The sequence below is a fragment of the Paroedura picta genome, chromosome 1, assembly GCF_049243985.1.
Source record: "Paroedura picta isolate Pp20150507F chromosome 1, Ppicta_v3.0, whole genome shotgun sequence".
In the NCBI taxonomy this organism is placed as follows: domain Eukaryota; kingdom Metazoa; phylum Chordata; class Lepidosauria; order Squamata; family Gekkonidae; genus Paroedura; species Paroedura picta.
In genome coordinates this window covers 39,929,917-39,944,080 of record NC_135369.1, presented here as the reverse complement: position 1 = coordinate 39,944,080, position 14,164 = coordinate 39,929,917, and the positions used below count along the sequence as shown (strand labels likewise).

Here is a 14,164-nt window from a genome sequence, read left to right as displayed (position 1 = left end):
GGCTAGTCTTTTAAATAAATAAATACCGAACTCCACTGTTCTTTTCTAACATGCACTGAAATGGAAGGATTTGGAAGAAATTAAAAACAAACACCGCCAAACTTTGCTCGTTTTTCTCCATTCCCCAGAGTTTAAATATTATTCAACTCTGATGCAATAGGTGACAAAATACAGTGTTGGGAAGTTCTGTTTCACCTTATCTCAGGGACATGCTTGGTGGCGATAATTAGTTTAAAAATACTCCTTTAAGATTGTGAGATGTAACACTGAGCTTTGTGACACATGCGGTGGAGTTGTCTGAAAACATCTGGGAAACAAACATAGATCCTGCAGAGCTGCAGTCTGCTTCCACCTTCAGTTTGATGGACAGGGTGCCTACCAGCACATTCCACATCTGGTCCACATGTAGGCAAAAATATATGGAGTGTGTCTAATTTTTTTTAAAATATATAATCAAGTGGCTGAAGACAGTATGGCCTCCTATGCACGACGGCAGCTACTGGGCGCTGCTGCCGTGCTGTTGTGGCCGGGCAGGATGCCCCGCTGTTCCCCATGTATGCACGGGGGCGGGGCATGCTCTCTGCCCTGGTGTAGTATGTGTGCATGCTGAACACCAAGGCCAGAAGGTAAGCTGGCGCGGCGGGGAGGGGGGACGGCCCGGTGGGGGAGTGGGGGGCCCAGGCCCCCTCTGCAAGCCCAGGTGGGAGCAGGGGGTCACCCCTGCCAGCTCTGGGGCTCCGCAGAGTCTGCAGGGGCACGCGGTGTCCCTACAGGGATACCGTAGGGTCGGGGCTGGGCGGGCCAACAGGTCTGGCGCTGGCAATTACACACAGTGCTGGCCCACCGCAGCCCCAGCTTACCCAGGAAGCTACGGAAGATCCCACGGTTGCTTAATGCGGGCCTTCCGTAGCCCTGGGCCAGGAGGTGCCTGTGCTGGTGGCAGCAGCGAGCGTTATCAATGATTTTAACCAAAGCGCTGCTGCCGCCAGCGCAGACATTATGGCCCATGCATAATGGGCCTACAAGAAGACAGACTGTTCCTCTTGTGAAAACCTCCCCCCCCAATTATTTTTTTTGCTGTAAAATACTTTTTTAAGATAGGAAGCTCAAACAAAATATCCAATTCTCTATTTTTTTCTGTATCAATAATGTAGATTACTTGTATTGTACTATCTTTAATCTTGGAAAATAAAACAAAAACTTTGAATAAAAAAAAATCCAATTCTCAATATGGTCAAATCTGTGGGTACTTAATTACTGAGTTTGCAGTCATGAATGGGAAAGACAGATATTTCTACAGACCTAACAAATGTCCCAGATTTGCAGCAAAAAAGTGAAACTGATAACCCCTTTTTCATTTCTGGTCTAGATTCTAGGGCATCGATGACCATGATTGGCTGGGGGGTGAGGGATTGTCTCTAGAAGTGCATTCATATTTTACTTCTCTATCCAGAAGGTCTAAATCAGGGGTAGTCAGCAAACGCTGACAGGGGCTCATGGGAATTGTAGTCCATGGACTTCTGGAGGACAACAGGTTGACTACCCCTGGTCTAAATAACAAATTCCATCTGAAGTCTCTCAAGTATTAATGAGAAATAGCTTTCTGTTCCTGAGATCATGGAATACTACTGCCATGGAACCCAAAACTCAGCTGGACAGACCAATACTGCAAGACACTACACTTTGTTTCACATGGCTTCATATATCCAATGTCTGTTAGGAGCAACCCTGTGGCCTGGGTGATCGATCTGGTGAGATGCACATTTCATAGAGAAACTGTTAGTTTTACTTAATCTGGTGGGGTTTCGTTACAGACTATTCCACACCCAGGCAATGAATATTGTGTGCATGGCCAACTAAGAGATGGCATAACCAACCAGGATGGCTGAATGTGCGGCGGACTCTCCATTGGATATAGTGGAGATGGTGTCACCCTCTTTTGAACCCCATAGTCTAATCCCTAGTTCCAGTCCATGGTCTAATCCCTAGTTCCACGTGGACCCATGGTCTAATCTCTAGTTCCAGTCCAAATCAGATGTCTCCACCCCTGCACATTAGGTTTCAAACATGGAACTCCCAGCACATGTCAGCCAGAGGTCAACAGAGAGGGGCCATGAGGGCAATGCATTGTGAAGCTAGGTCCTAAATCAGCCTCACAATCCTCTTTAAACCCAGAAGGAACTGGCTATGCATAACATCATGCTGTTTTAGGAGTTGAATACTCAACTGGCCATGATTGACAGAAGTGATGGGTGTGACCTTCTGCTCTTGTCCAATCAAGTGAACAGAGCAATATCTTCCAGACTCAGCCCCATCCTTGACTTCCAGCTCTTTGTTGCACATTTGGGGTCCTTGTATATGGCATCTTCTCCACTCTACTGCTAGGTCTGGCAGCTGTTGCTTAGGCAAACAGCCCCTCTATTCTTCATTGCAAACACAACAGCATTCTGCATATTTATTGACTACAATTTTATGCATGCATTGTCTACATTCAAACAGGGAGGGGAAAATAAACAGCTTGCAAGCTGTAAATTACAGGTGCGAGACAAAATTTACAAACACAAACGGCGTGCAATCATATTTACTTTAGAGAATTATGGTGCAGGAAGAAATAGAAAACAAATTTCATTCCAACAGCTGCTGAATGAAATTGCTCTTCCAGGCTGGAAAAAAGTGATAGTTTGGGAATGGTAAGGGTTGCCAGTTCATAGCTGACCTGTTAGAATCTCAGAACTGCCTTTCCACATGTTCCATCAGAAGAAATCCGGGTTTGTAATGGAAGATCCTCTTAAATCTCAGCATAGCTGCACAAATACCCTTCGACTTGGGGAAACACTGCTTTGTTAGGTTGCTTTCTAATGTGCTGCAATGTTTGTTTTATTCAATCTGCTATCTAGGATAACATAAAAAGAGCTTCTGAAGGTATCTGTCTTGACTGAGAGCTACCATCAACCCTGTGACTCTGACATGCGTACCTGTGCAAAATGTGTTCTTCTCAACACAAATGTGTTTAATTCATCCATTATGTATTTTAGTTGCATACATTAAAAAGGAACAGGATACTCTGATAAGTGAATTGACATAGGAGGGCCACAGTGAGAATATTTTTTTCTTTTGTTTTGCAGAACTCCAGTAGCTGGATCACATCTCTTATGAGGCCTAGGACGTTTCCATCAAGAGGCAGGGAAAACCAACTAAGAGAGGGCATGGTAGAATAATAGAATCATAGAGTTGGAAGGGGCCATACAGGCCATCTAGTCCAACCCCCTGCTTAATGCAGGATCAGCCCAAAGCATCCTAAAGCATCCAAGAAAAGTGTGTATCCAACCATTGCTCACCACCTCCTTAGGCAGCCTATTCCACTGCTGAACTACTCTGACTGTGAATTTTTCCCCGTGATACCTAGCCTATATCGTTTTACTTGTAGTTTAAACTAGCGGTCCCCAACCTTCTTCTGGTCGGGGACCGCTTCCGGGGGAGGGGGAGAGCCAGCGGCCCGGCTGCCGCAGTTGCTCATAAACATGCATGCCCAATTGCTGCGCATGCACGTTTTGGCCACCAGGTGGCGCTAACACGCATGCGCAGAGTTGCCGCGCATGTACGGTTTGACCACCAGGGGGCGGAAACGCGCATGCTCGGCAGTTCCGTGTGTGCGCGTTTGCGTAGCTGCTGCGCCGGCCTCTTTCCCCCCCTCTCGTTGCAGGGGGGGAGGCCGGCACGACCGCTGGCGGCCCGGTATGATGGCCTTTGCAGCCCGGTACCAGGCCGCTGACCGGGGGTTGGGGACCCCTAGTTTAAACCCATTACTGTGCGTCCTTTCCTCTGCAGCCAACGGAAACAGCATCCCGCCCTCCTCCAAGTGACAAGCTTTCAAATACTTAAAGAGGGCTATTTGTCCCCTCTCAATCTCCTTTTCTCTAGGATGAACATTCCCAAGTCCCTCAACCTATCTTCATAGGGCTTGGTCCCTTGGCCCCAGATCATCCTCGTCACTCTCCTCTGTACCCTTTCAATTTTATCTACGTCCTTCTTGAAGTAAGGCCTGCAGAACTGCACACAGTACTCTAGGTGTGGTCTGACCAGTGCCATATACAATGGGACTATGACATCTTGTGATTTTGATATGATGCCCCTGTTGATACAGCCCAAAATGACATTTGCTTTTTTTACCGCTGCATCACACTGCCTGCTCATGTTTAGTTTACAGTCCACAAGTACCCCAAGGTCTCGTTCACACACAGTGTTACCTAGAAGTGTATCCCCCATCCAGTAGGCATGCTTTTCATTTTTCTGACCCAGATGCAGAACTTTATTAAATTGCACCTTGTTCTCATTTGCCCATTTTTGCATTGTGTTTAGATCTTGTTAAACTCTGTCTCTATCTTCTGGAGTATTTGCCAGTCCTCCCAATTTGGTGTCATCTGCAAACTTGATGAGAGGTCCCTCCACCCCCTCATCTAGATCATTAATAAATATGTTAAAAAGTACCGGGCCAAGCACCGAGCCCTGAGGTACCCCGCTACTCACCTCTCTCCAGTCTGATGAAACACCATTGACAACAACTCTTTGAGTGCGGTTCCCTGACCAATTCCCTATCCACCTAACTATCTGAAAATCCAGATTGCAGTCCTTCAATTTATCCATCAGGACATCATGGGGAACCTTATCAAAAGCTTTACTAAAATCCACGCATATAAAATTATTTATCAAGTGGGGAAAGTGGATAAAGAAAAGGGGTTTTGATGTGGAACATCTACTGGTGCAGTTCCTAAAAAGGAAATGATAATCGAGCGTTATCCAACTTTGGGGAGCATGCCAGTGGATGGTCTGCAACAGCGGTGGTGGTGCCAGAGCATTGAGCCTAGCACTGAGGCATGGTCATTGCTCTGGCACCAGTGTTGCTGCCAATCTTCCAAGGCCGCTCCCACCCTCCAAGGTGCAGGAGTGGCCTCGGAAGACACGCACCTCAGTGCTGGGGCTTGTTGTTCTGGTGCCACAGCTGCCAGTCTTTCAAAGCCACTCCCACTCTCCGGAGAGCACAAGCAGCCTTGGAAGACTGGTAGAGGAGGCAGCAGCAATTGGCCCTCAGTGGGCTCGCTGTGCTGGTGCTGCCACTGCCAAGCTTCCAAGTCTGCTCCCACTCTCCAGAGAGCAAGAGCAGCCTCAGAAGACAGGCAGTAGTGGCTAATGGGCCTCAGTGCGGGACCTAGCCGTGGAGGCCGGGCCAGCCACAGTGCCCAAGAGCCAAACCTGTAAGTAGGGGAAGGGAGTGGGGAATGGGGGGGAGGGTCTGGCTGTTGAGAGTGGGCAGGGGACAAGGATCCTCGCCCCTTATGTAGATGTTCCACATAAGGGGCTAGAATCCTTGTTGGTAGATTTTTTTCTCCCTTTCTTGTAATACTGGCACTTGGAGGCATGCAATAAAGCTGATCCTTTATTCAGTGAATAATAAAGTATACTGGATTCTTTTAAATAATTAAATTACATTTATTCAGTGACTAATTGAATTGTGTAACTCACTGCCAGTGGACATAGTGATAGCCACAAGCATGCATGATGATTAAAGGGGATTAGCCAATTTAAGGAAGACAAGTCCATCAATGGCTTTGCCTGGGGACAAAATGGAACTTTAGAAGCCACTGTCTATGTTGACCTTCCAAGGCACGATGTTTCCTTATACTGAAATCAGACCATTGTTCCATCAAGATCAGTACTGTCTACTCAAGACTTGCAGCATCTTCCCAGGATCTCAGATGAAATTCTTTCATATTACTGATTCCACTAATCTTTTCTGTGGAGATGCTGGATATTTTGGTGTTACCTGCATGAAGCCATGTCCCTGGCTGGCTACTTTGTGAAACAGGATGCTGGGCTACATGAATCACTGAGCTGATCCGGCAAGTCTGTATGTCCTAAATGGAGGCACAGGTCATGAAAGTTCCCTGCTAGGCTTTTTTCCACCTGCTACTAGCGCCCTACCTGTCTCCGGAACACCTGGCCACAGTGATCCATGTGACAGTCACCTCCAGAATTGACTTCTGTAACTTGCTTTGTGCAGGCCTACCCTGGTCTCTGTCCCAGAAATTGCAGGTGGTGCAAAATGCAGCTGTTAGGGTCCTTGTTCAAGGACAGGAGGTGCAGTGCCAGTTTAGCTACATAGTACCAGATCTCAATTAGCCATGAGGATAAGTGGCTGCAGGAGCAGGGTTGAGATGGCTGGCAGGTGCTAAGCATGTTGTTAAAGGCAGCCAGGAAGGGAGTGGCTGTCTAGAAGCAACCTATCAATTACTGACCTTGCAGCCTGTATAGTGAACTCGTTCTCCCATCTCAGATTTCAGCTGGTGTTTTGGAACTCTTCTTGGTGGCCTTGGCCTTGCCACAGCACCCATAAAGCTGTTCTGACCAAAGAGTAATGTCAGGGCTCTCTCAGTCTCACCTACCCCACAGAGAGAGGAAAGGGAAGGCCAGTGTAAGCCACTTTGAGACTCCTTCTGGTAGACAAAAGTGGCATATAAGAACCAACTCCTCCTCCTCCTCTTCCATCTTTTTTCGGATTTCCCCTTGGATTCAACACTGTGTGTTTGGACTTACTGGTATTTGGACTTTGGACTGGCCTCTCCACAAACTCAGATGTCTAGTTACTCCCTTGGTCGACATGCTGAGTCTGAAGCAGGGCACATGCTGTGAAATTCATTGCTTCTCTTTTGTTCCTGTTGGTGCAAAATCCAAATTTCGATCACATCTTGAATTGAAAAAGCAAAACTGTGGCCAACACAGAGTAAGAGACAGAAATTAAAGGCAGAAGCAAGGCTGCACCTGACTCAGCCACGCTAGCTGGAAGTCAGTAGGTAGTCACTGGGAGACCATGAGGGGGAAAGGCATCCTACAGAAATGACATTCAGACTGTTAGCAAAGGACCCCTAAAACTTATTTGCAGAATTTTGGCTCAATAGACTCTATCACTATTATCATATCCTATTATGTCACATGAGATCTACACCCATATTTAAGCCAGTTGCCACACACATTTGCCCAGATTTGAATTTGACCCTGATAATTCCACCCTTCTAGAATTCTCACTTTACTTTCTAGATTTGCCTTGTCATGGACAAATACCTGCCCCCATCTTTCTGCAATCTCCACTGGATCCTTAGGTTTGGCAGCTGGAGCTCTCTCACTCTCCCTGTTTCTCACCTTCTCTCCCTTGTGCTCCATGCTCCCCTCCTTTTACTGGAGTGGATAAGCTGCCCTCTCCGATGCTCGGGGCTTGGAATCAATCTCATAGCCAGATAGCTAATTTCTGCTGCTTTGATGCAATGCATGAAGCCTCTTTAGAACTTGGTTTCTTATTTTCAGTTCCGATTTTCAATCATATCTAGATTCTCAGTATTCCTTCTAAGGATATGGCAGCATTTTGTCACCCTAGTCATGGAGCCAGTTTGGTGTAGTGGTTAGGAGTGCGGACTTCTAATCTGGCATGCCAGGTTCGATTCTGCACTCCTCCACATGCAACCAGCTGGGTGACCTTGGGCTCGCCACGGCACTGATAAAATTGTTCTGACCGGGCAGTGATATCAGGGCTCTCTCAGCCTCACCCACCTCACAGGGTGTTTGTTGTGGGGAGAGGAATGGGAAGGCGACTGTAAGCCGCTTTGAGCCTCCTTCGGGTAGGGAAAAGCGGCATATAAGAACCAACTCTTCTTCTTCTTCTTCTTCTTCTTATTAACATAACATCTGTTTATGGCTGGGGTTAAAAAATCTAAGACAAATCCCTACAAAAATAATGGGAGGTACAATCAGGAAGGCCACTATTCCAGTGTGGGAGTGGACTCCATTTGGCAAGAAAGTCCCCACATATAACTGATGGGAGGGCTTAGCATTGTCAACTAAGGATTGGGAAATTCCTGAGATTTGGGGGTAGACCTTGAAGAAAGCAGGATTTGGGGAGGTACCTCAACTGGTCCACACTCCAAAGCAGCTATTTCCCCCCACACCCAAGGGAACAAATCTTTGTAATCTGGAGACAAGTTGTAATTCCAGGAGATGTCCATACACGTGCATACATGTACACACACACACACACACACTGGAGGCTGTCAACCCTAGATGGCTCCAGCCTGGAACTTGATATTGCAGTTTTGGAAGTCCCTTGCAAGACTCTGTTCCCTTCAGAGAGTTGTTCACACTGTACGCATTCCACGTTCCTCCTACTTTCAGGTCTGGTGTGCACATTACTCATAGTTTATGTTATTCAACCCCCTACAAAACCTGTTGGACAACAGATGATACTGTCTGTGTAAACCATGGACAGTAATGACTCTCCAAAACATACTTTTAGCTCCCATCAAAAATCAGTGACAGCTTCCATACAATGGATTAGGCTGCAGTCACCGCTTGTTTGAGTGTGATTTTAAATCCCACTTACATACTGAATTGGGCCCAGTCCAGGGTAGTCCCAGGCCTGGTCCGACTCAGGCCCTCAGTTGCCCTGCAGCAAGGGAAGTTGGAGAAATTTGCATTCCCTTTTAGTCATGGGATCCAAAGTTGTGCATGTCAGGCTGGGCCATGCGTAAGCAGGAAAAGCCAAGCTGTCCCTAGTCAACCGCCATTGTTCCCACCCTCCTGTAGTGTCACTTCCCCCATCCTTCCCACACAACCTCCCCCACCCTTTTTGTAAAGTGTGCAAGGCTACCTCGGAATGAGATGGGTGGTTAAACAGTATTTTAAAAATGCTCTTCACACCTCTCCCAGGCCTCCACAACATGGCTCCTCCCACTCCCAAAGGGAGAGCCCAGCTCATCCTGCAATTCTCCCCTTTTTGTTCTCTTTAGTGTAATGGGGGGTGGGGGGTGGCAGCTGGGAGCCAGGCTCAGTCCTCTTGCTTGCCTGCCCATCTGGCCATCATTCTATGAGGTTCTCTCTCTTCTATTTCTCCCAGGCCTCTATGTGGCAGAGCCATGAGGAATAGTTTTTTCATGTTTTAAACACTGTTATTTCTTAATAACATGAATGATTGGTAAGCCAAAAAAGAAAGGAAATACCAGCTGAAAGTTTCCACTTCCTATCCATCAGCTACCTTGTGTGGGTGGGAACATCTGGGGCAGACGGGGGGGGGAGTGAACCAAAGGCTTCCCATGTGGTGGTAGGGAAAGATTGGGACAGCTATCCCGAGGAATAATGGCTGGGTAAGTCCTCCCTGTCTCTTGCCCTAAGTTTAAAAAATAATAATAAATTGCCATGCAGTTGTGGCAGTCAGAGCTATTATTAAGGAAACCCAAGTCAAAACATGACTAAGGAAAAACAAAGAATCAGGAGAGTGTGGTGTAGTTGTTAGAGTGTCAGACAAAGGTTCAAATCTCCACTCTGTCACAGAAGTTTCCAGGGACAGTCATACTCTCTCAACCTACCCGATCTCAAAAGAGTTGTTTTGAAGGTAAAATGGAGGAGACAAGAAGTTTGTGTTTCCTCCACAGTTTGGGTCTCTACTGGGCATACATGAAGTGAATAAATTAAATAAGTAAACTTGTTATAAACTTCCTAGACTAATCCACTGATTTGCATTACACTCTTATTCAATAATGTAGCAGGGGAGTGAGAGGAGATCTCCCCTTTCCTATATACCTGTACTGCTTCTGCTGGCTCTGATATCCTGGATGTCCAGAGGTGGGACATCAGTAGGGTATATATTCATTGCCCATAGACCTAGAAAATGTGATGGATTTTACCTAGGATACTAAACATATCATTCAAGCCTGCATCCATATACTTTACATCCACATGCGGCCACTGAGGCAGTTAGAACTGAATTGAGCTGGAACTGATGCACTAGTTGGATAAATGTGGAAGAAGATCTCAGTTCAGATGATAAGGGATGACTACAGTCCATGCCAAAGGTTCTATAAAATACTACAAGATATCTTATCCATTTGGTGCCTCTTAATAATTGTGAAACAGCCTTGGAGAACGGACTGTCTGGCCTATCCAGGGCCAATCAGGGTGCAGCTGATTGGCCCTGCCCCTACAGCTCACGCTCTCCCTCAACAAGCCCTCACCCCTTGCCTCACAGACATGCCTGGCTGTTCAGCCAGCCAGTTGGTGACTCCTCTGCTCCACTTGCAGGGCCCCAGGTAAGAGGCCCGTCCGGGGAGAGAGGGAGTGCTTCCCAAAGGCCTGCAAAGGCCTTGCACAGGCCCCGGGTGTGCTTTCAAGGCCTTTGGGAAGCCATCCGGCTGAGGCAGGGTGGGGGGGGGGGAGAGGGAGCACTTTCCAAAGGCCTGCAAAGGCCTCATACAGGCCCCAGGTGTGCTTTCAAGGCCTTTGGGAAGCCATCCGGCTGAGGCAGGGTGGGGGGGAGAGGGAGCACTTCCCAAAAGCCTGGAAGGGCCTCGCTGCTGCCCCGGGTGTGACCCTTTCAAAGCCTGTTCTTACGAACGGGCTTTAGCACTAGTTTTACTATATTACACAATGAATTATTAAAATGTAGAATTTAGCAGCAGAGGATGTAGTGATGGCCCCAAGCATACATGGCTTTAAAAGAGTTAGACAGATTTATGGAAAAGAAATCCATTAGTGGCTACTAGCCATGGTGCTGAAGGAGAAGTTCCACAAAGAGAGCCAATAAACCTCTGAATAACAGTACTAAGAGATGATGTCAAGGGAGGGCCTTGTCCTCTATGCTGGAGTTGCTGGTCTTCCAAAATAATTGGCCCATAAGAATAACTCTGTAAGACCGATTATGCACGGGCTAGAATGCCCGGGACGGCAGCGACAGAGTTTCAAAGATAATCCCCGATTATGCTTGACAGCGCCACCGTCTCAGACACCAACGAGTCCTGGCCCAACCCAGGCCCTTGAAAGGAAACATGGATTCTTCCGTGTTCATGAGTCGGGCACAGCCGAGGGCTAGGCTGGCCTAGCCCAGTGCATAATCAGTTGGACTAGCCCAGTGCGCAGGCTGGGAATGGCTTTTTGCCCCACTGCAAGGGAATGATGGCACCCCTTTGTGTGCATAATAGGTCTAAGAAAGTGATGGAATACATGGATAACTGGTTTGATTCAACTGGGCTCTCCTTAAATATTCTTATATATTCAATTACTGTACATGTTAGAATAATTTTTGTTCACTACTGGAAATAGCTACAGGTCCTATTGTGAGAGTATGGATAGATAACTTAAAGGTTTCATCTTGTATAGAAAGATTGACTTGTCTTGTAAGATCTAAGCTAAAGAGATATGGAAACAAATTATTTATTACATGGAACATTAGAAATACGATCTGTACAGACACAGGATTAATGTTATATATGTTAGATTAATGATTATAATTAAGGAGATTTTTTTTCTATTGTGCATTAGTACTTGTAAAATTGTGTGCATATGTGTGTGTGTCTTTCATAAATAAAGAACAAATCTACATGAGGGTAATTCAGAGCTCAAAGGGTCAGATGCAAATCTTCTTGGAATTTTCCCATCCATTAGATCTACTCGATGACATCACTATTGCAGCATCTAGACACCTTTCTAGCCTCCCAGCAAATGAACCACACATTGCATTTTCTCTCTTTCCTGAGTAACTAGCTAACTAACCACAAGAGTCTAGGATGTGTTAAAAACTCAGCAAAACAGAAATTCAGGATGCTTTCCAAATAATACTACAAACAGGATTATACTTTTGAAAAACAAACATTGCAACCATGCCAGCATTGTTGTTTGTACACTGAAAATACCTAGTAGCAATTTTGTCTTCCCTCAATCATGCTAATTCCTTGCTGGGTTTCAGACACTGCCTTTAAAGACCAAGTTCTTCTTGTGAATGGTAATGATTAACAACAGTCATCTCCTCATAGACACTATAGAGGGCTGTTTCCCTGGAAGGTTGGCTTCTTATTTGCAGGCAGAGAAAGGGATGAAGGGGAGGGAAGACATGAGAAATGCAAGGCTCTTACAGACTTCATTAAATCCTTTTCAGAATTTTTCTAGATATGAAAAGACATGGCCAAAGAAATGACAGGAAATTTAACTGATACATGTGGGGTGTGGGGCTACACAAAGTCAACAACTATCAAACAGTTTATTTATTTTTTAATGTTCTGCCTCAAGAGAAGTTTATTTGCCTGGAAATCTGTCTTAGAACTGCCCTGCACATTGCACAGAGTCCTAGAACACACTAGAAAGCACATAGGAGTCAGGGCTGCCAACTTTGGTTTGGGAAATTCCTGGAGATTTGGTGGCAGAGCCTAGAGAGGGGCAATGCTTAGAGAGGGGAGGCAACTCACTGGAGATTGGGATACTACAGAGTCCTTCCTTTGAAGCTGCTATTTCCTCTAGAGAAATTGATCTCTCTAGTCTGGATTACTGTTGTAATTCCAGGAGAACACTGTATCTCATCTGAAGCTGGCATCCCAGTAATTATACAGGACACTAGCCAGGCTTATCCTTACCATATATGAATTATACACATGGTTTAAAATACGAACATTATCTTGAAGGATTGTAGGGGAACTGGTAGTCATTAATAGAGGTGAGAGGGGTTTCCAGTTATTTTCTTTATTGTGCAAGAATTTCACTTTGAACTACATTTTATTTCTCCGGAACACCAAGGAAAGAAGGAGAATTTCTAATATCATTTTTAGGATTCGAGCAAGCTAGCAGGATCTGGATGTATCTGGTCTTGTTTCATATTTCTATCTCATTAAAAGTTTCAGCTGCCCATTTTTACACAATAAACTTCTGTGAAGGGAACACAAAATTTCTCTCCATTCCTGTTGGCAACATTATCCCAAATGGTATTCAGCTGCTGCTAGCAAGCTAGTAGGATCTTACCTGCTTCTTACCTACAGAATCTTGAATGATCTGTTCTTTTACTAAGTTCCCGATATAGAGGTTCCATTCATGTAGACTGGCGTGGCCAAACTGTGGCTCTCGCAATGTCCATGGACATCAAGAGGGCCACAGTTTGACCATCCCTGATGTTGACTATGGGCTTTCCCACAGGCTCCGTTTACTCCTGATTGTCTTGGCAGTCAATCCACAGGTACTGGAATCAGTCTGGACATGGTTCATCCACGTATCTGTTATGGAGTCAGTTTTCTTCTACACATGCCCTAAATAATCAGGATTTTTAAGGGAGAGTGCTGTTGTCATTGGTAGCATCACAGGACACACACTCCTTTTATCTTGTTTTGTACTTGCTTGGATCAATTTATCAATATCAAGGCTGATTTTTTAACAAGTATATTTAAAAAAATAATGCTTAGGGGTGAAGAGACGGAAGGGGAGAGCCATTGAACCATACAAGCCTGTGGGGGGGGGGGTGGCATGGAGAGAAGCATTTCCAGGATGAGGGACTAGAGCTGGGTATTAGGGACTTCCCGATAAGTGTCCCCAATGCCTGCCTGTCTTTGCACAGGGGAGAAGCTCTGCCACCCATCTGTTTGTGACCTGTTTTTGATGTTCAAAAATAAACAGTACAAAAATATTGTTATATACTGATGTATTGTTGTAATGATAGGTTTAGAAGGCTCTCTGAATTCCCAGCTTGCTTGGCTTTCCTTTTCTTAAAATTAAGTCTCTAGCTTTTTCTCTTGTGGAGTTATAAAGAAAAAGGCATATCTCTGGAAAGGAATGGGATAGAGACTACTTTTTAAAAAGTTAAACTTGGAAATGCTTAACTTAAATGTGAGGGATTGCACTGTTTTCTGGAAATGACATCCCACTGTCACCAACTTCCAGCCCCTCCCCTGCCTCTCCACATCCTGATGATCCTTTGCTGACTGCCAGGTTGGGCCTGGCAACTCTGTTGACTGAAAGCTCCTGGGACACTGGCTGGGGCGAGAGACTTACCAAAATGACATTCTGTAGCATAATTTCCAATTGTGTAACCACAAGTTATCAAATTACATGGGAAAGTGTTGGGAGGCTCCATGAGGCAATTTTATCCTTTCAAGTTATACAGCCAGAATTGGGTGTGTGGCCCTCCTACTCCCCCATGTTCTGCTGAGTGGCACTGGGGGAATGAGGCTGAGAAGTTGCCTGACCAAGCAGACAACCTAGTCACCCTACTAAGGGTGTTTTCTCCCTGTTGGAAGCAGTAAAGAGACCTATGACTACAGTTAGCATAGCTTCATCTATTCTGACAATAGAACAGGCTGGAAGAATGATGAGA

General features: G+C 45.8%; 1 protein-coding gene across 38 annotated transcripts in view; it reads right to left on the bottom strand.

Moving 5' to 3' along the window:
• NRXN1 (neurexin 1) overlaps nucleotides 1–14,164 on the bottom strand; it is a 1,166,434-nt gene that overhangs the window by 514,285 nt on the left and 637,985 nt on the right. The gene's annotated exons all lie outside the window — the stretch shown is intronic.